Below are 4,498 nucleotides of genomic sequence, written 5' to 3'. Positions count from 1 at the left end.
AAACTTATAAAATTCAGATTTCTATTTATAAAATTCCAAAAATCAGATTTCTGTTTATATAATTACAAAAATTGTATTTTCTTTTTTAATACTATTTTCAGAAAATTGTTTTTAATTTACAAAAAATTCCAAAAATGGTTATTTTAATTCCGAAAATTTGTTTTTAATTCAAAAATAAATCTAAATTATTTATTTAATTAAATTTAGTTAATAATTGATTAATTAATTAGTCAATTAATTTAACTATTAATTGATTAATTAGTTTAATTATTTATTAATTGATTTTAATTAATTATTTAATTTGATTTAATTATTTAAAATTGATTTAACAATTATAAAAATAGTTTCGAGCTTTAAAATATTATTTAAAATTATTTTCAAGGCTCGATAATTATTATAAAATTATTTTAAAGCCATATTCGGGTATTCAAACCCTGTTATTTAATTTTAAAATGATTTGAAAACCCGTTTAAATTCCGAAAAATGTTCAAAAATTCATATTAAATACCTGAAAAATCATTTTAACCCCGAATCTTCTTTGAAAAATTATTGGGATTAAATATCTTGCGTGCTATGTGTTATACGTGATCCAATTGCTGTGTAATATGACTGTATGTGCATTATTTGACAGTTTTATTCATAACTTTCAGTCCGTACGTCGGATTTGGGTGAAACGAGGGGTAGTTATAAGATTGTAACGAATAGAAGGTGATGAGAAGTAGTATTGATAAGTACATGTGATATGTAACAGAGAAAGCGAAACGTAGAAAAGGAAAGCAGGTGGTCAGGGAGTGCGAACCACTTGACAAGTTCTAGTAAAGTGAAAGCGAATTGATAAGGCAAGTGTTTCTTTTCGTCTTGATTATATTGCAAGTATTTTGGAACGCTCTTCATTATGTTGCTATTACTCTAAACGATTAATATTCTATATTACAAGTACTTTAAAGTACTTAACCCAAACCCTAATTTTTATTGATCTCGAACCATTAGCCTATTTTTTCATAAACCGTTTATTGTTGAATTCACATATACAAACCACACTTATAAGATACTACTCCATAAATACATACCTACCACATACTGATTCCTGATACAAAATTGCTTATCATACTAACCCTTATATCTTGTGTAACAGAAGACCAATTCTTGTAACTCTTGAACCCTTGAGTCTTCTGTTTTATGTTTCTTTCCTTGATTGAAACCCAACCTTTCTGATTTCCTTGTTATTTTATGGAATTACAGATCATCCTATATTTCAAAATAAATGTTGTTTATGATTCAACTATTGAGTTACATTGCTTTTCATATTATGAATCTATAATTGGATTGTTTTTGAATATGGACCAGATTCGTGGTCGGACCAGATTCGTGGTCATAATAGGCCAATGTGTGCCTTGGATCCAGTATATAGAGCAAAGTTGGGAGCCTTGCTCGGGGTTAGTGCGTGACTGATCAGCAGCCTATCCTTGGTTTTTAAAATAAAATGAATATCCAATTCTAATAATTGCTTATCAGTAAATTTGATTCCTTATATCATTTCAATTGATCATTGTTAATCTCAGTTACTGTCAATGTGACTTGCTGAGCTAGTTAGCTCACTCTTGCCAATCTGTTTATATTCTTTTCCAGTGAAAAAGGAAAGTGGTGGTAGCGAGGATCCCCAGATAAGTATGTGCGCTAGGTATCCAGGTTGAAAGGGAATAGACTAGCAAATAATGTTTAGCTTGGTTGTATTGATAGTTTGTAATAAAGTTTAAACTTCAGTTGTAAGATAAATAAACTGGGATTTGGTACATTTGTGTAATGAATAAGATTGTGGCTTGTGGACATACTTTAAACTGCGTCGAGCCATGAATAATGGTAAGTAGGGTCATTTCATATATATTATTATATTTAGAACAGGTTTAATAATGGTGTGTGTGTGTTGTGGGCCCCAAACTTCTGACCCGGGTTTGGAGGGCGTTACATTCATCATGGCCAGTCATTACCATCCTTTATATCAAAAATTTGAAAATAAATGTTTAATTAGCAAATAATCATCATTCCTCATAAACTTGGGATGTTTTTCCAGACAAATATAATGTCCCTGCTGTCAGTCACTTAATCAGCTTCTCCAAAGAATGATATTATAGTTGAGCAAACTGCGATTAACATTTGAGTTTCTGACACTTAGTAAACCACCTTCCAAGAGCATACATCAGATGATTTTTACAGGCTTGTGTATTTCACATAATTGGTAGTCAGAGATGAAAATTTTAAAAAAGTTGGTCTCGATATTAATGTGTCATACGATCACATACCCGTTCTCTTTGGACATTCCAGTTGTTTTTAGTTTGTCTTTCTTGTTTAAACCCTCATTTCTCTTAAGTATATTATCAGTTGCTCTCAACTCCAACTCTTTAAATGGTGCTAACACATCATTCAACTATTTAATTTTGATTTTATCTTGTACCACTTCATATAATACCTGAATTATAAAGTAGAGCTTCCTCTAGGTGATGAGACCAACATAATATTAAAAGTAATATCATAGACTATCTTACTTGGGTGCATACCTGGATTCACTTTTCGCAAGTTCTTGGTGCAAATTTTAAAACAAGAGGATCACCCATAAGGAGGCCGGAGAAAACCAAATGTTGCAAATTCATTACATTACCAATCATTATATAAACAGAAGAAAAAATAATATCTACTTGACCATCTACTGAGCTAGTATAAGAAAAGAAAAACCAAATATGGTTGATTGTTGACACTATAAAGATAGCTACCTACTTAGTTTGTTTATGTTATTTCCATTGTAGCCCTATCTGATTCTCTAGAGTCTTGATAGAAACGGTCTGACTTTGGCATATAAGAGCCTAGTTTTTGCACATAAGCCTCAACTCCTCCAATTCATATTTTTCATTCGAAGATTGACCTACACCATGAGTTTGTTGTTGAAGTTGGAGTTGTTGTCTTGGTGCAAATTGATGCTAAAAACCAGGAGGATTGAATTGCTTATTTCCAAACTACTAAAATGGTTGTTGCATCGTATTCTGATTGTTTCTCCAGCTGAAGTTAGGATGATTTCAGTTGTTAGGATGATAAGTGTCTGGAACTGGTTGCTGCGATCTCTGAAAGTTGCTCACAAACTGAGCTGATTCACTAGATATTGCGCATTGCTCCATCGCATGTGAATCTGCACACAACTCACAAACACTAGTTATCTGATTAACACCATAGTTAGCCAGAGAATTGATCTTAATAGACAACGCCTTTAGTCGAGCAGTGATAGCCGTAGCTGTATCCAATTCTAGAACTCCTGTTACCTTGCCCTATAGCAATCTCTGGGTTGGAAATTGATATTCATTAGCAGCCATCAGTTCAATTAGATCATAAGATTCCTCATAGCTCTTTGCCCATAATGCTCCACCTGATAATGCATCGAGTATGGGTCTTGACTGTGCTCCAAAACCATTATAGAAGCAATTGATGATCATCCAATCAGGCTTTCCATGATGAGGACACTTCCTAAGCATCTCCTTGTAGTGCTCCCAAGCTTCACATAGAGATTTTCCCGATTGCTGCGCAAATTGAGTAAAAGCATTCCTCATTGCAGCTGTCTTCGCCATAGGGAAGAATTTAGTAAGAAATTTCTGAGCGAGATCCTCCCAAGTAGTGACAGAACCTGCTGGTAGAGAGTGTAACCAGCACTTAGCTTTATCCCTTAGAGAAAATGGGAAAAGTCTCAGCTTCACAGCATCTTCAGAAACATTGTTGAACTTTAAAATGTCACAGATCTCAATGAAGTCCCTAATATGCATGTTGGGATCTTCCGTTGGAGAATCCCCAAACTGGATTAAATTATGTACCATCTGAATCATTCCGGGCTTGATTTCTAAGGTATTAGCTGTGATCGCCATCCTGACAATGCTAGACTGAATGTCATTAATCTTTTGTTGAGAATAATCCATCAAAGCTTTCATTGGTGCTGCTGGATTTCCCACTATAATGAGTACTTAAAACACAAACAAGTAAACCATGAAAGTAAAAGAATCTGAGTGAGTGAACTTTAACGACCACTGATGTCAAGCACATAAACTAAAAATCAACACCGAGTCCCCGGCAGCGGCGCCAAAAACTTGTTAGGGTGGAAACACGCGCTAAATTACACGCAAGTATACACGTTCGCATGTAGTATAAGATATAAATCAGATTCGTTCCCACATAGACTCTTTTTAGTTAACTTAAGATTATGCACCTATGCAACAATGGTATGGCTATCTCTCAATGCTAAGACAATAACAAGTTGAGATGTTTATAACTAAGATTAAACTAACATGCAATTAACTAAGAATAAAAGTGACTCAATTAACTATATGAGACAAACATGGGATTCTAACTTCATTAAATACTTCATTCAAAGTCATTGTTCTTACCTTAAGCATGTAATGGTGATGACAATTAAGAAGATAACATGAAACTAGTAAACACCAATTTTTATTGTATGAATACCCTA

The 4,498-nt window shown here is 33.4% G+C and overlaps 1 non-coding gene across 1 annotated transcript; it reads left to right on the top strand.

Annotated features, from left to right (window-relative positions):
* The first annotated feature begins 3,489 nt into the window (after nt 1-3,489).
* LOC141694443 (small nucleolar RNA R71) lies at nt 3,490-3,596 on the top strand. The gene has a single exon (XR_012563749.1). It is a non-coding gene; the product is annotated as a small nucleolar RNA R71 (small nucleolar RNA).
* The last annotated feature ends 902 nt before the right edge of the window (nt 3,597-4,498 follow it).

The sequence above is a fragment of the Apium graveolens genome, chromosome 10 (assembly GCF_009905375.1).
Source record: "Apium graveolens cultivar Ventura chromosome 10, ASM990537v1, whole genome shotgun sequence".
Lineage (NCBI taxonomy): Eukaryota > Viridiplantae > Streptophyta > Magnoliopsida > Apiales > Apiaceae > Apium > Apium graveolens.
The sequence above is the reverse complement of the archived record's forward strand: the minus strand, read 5'-3'. Positions and strand labels throughout refer to the sequence as shown.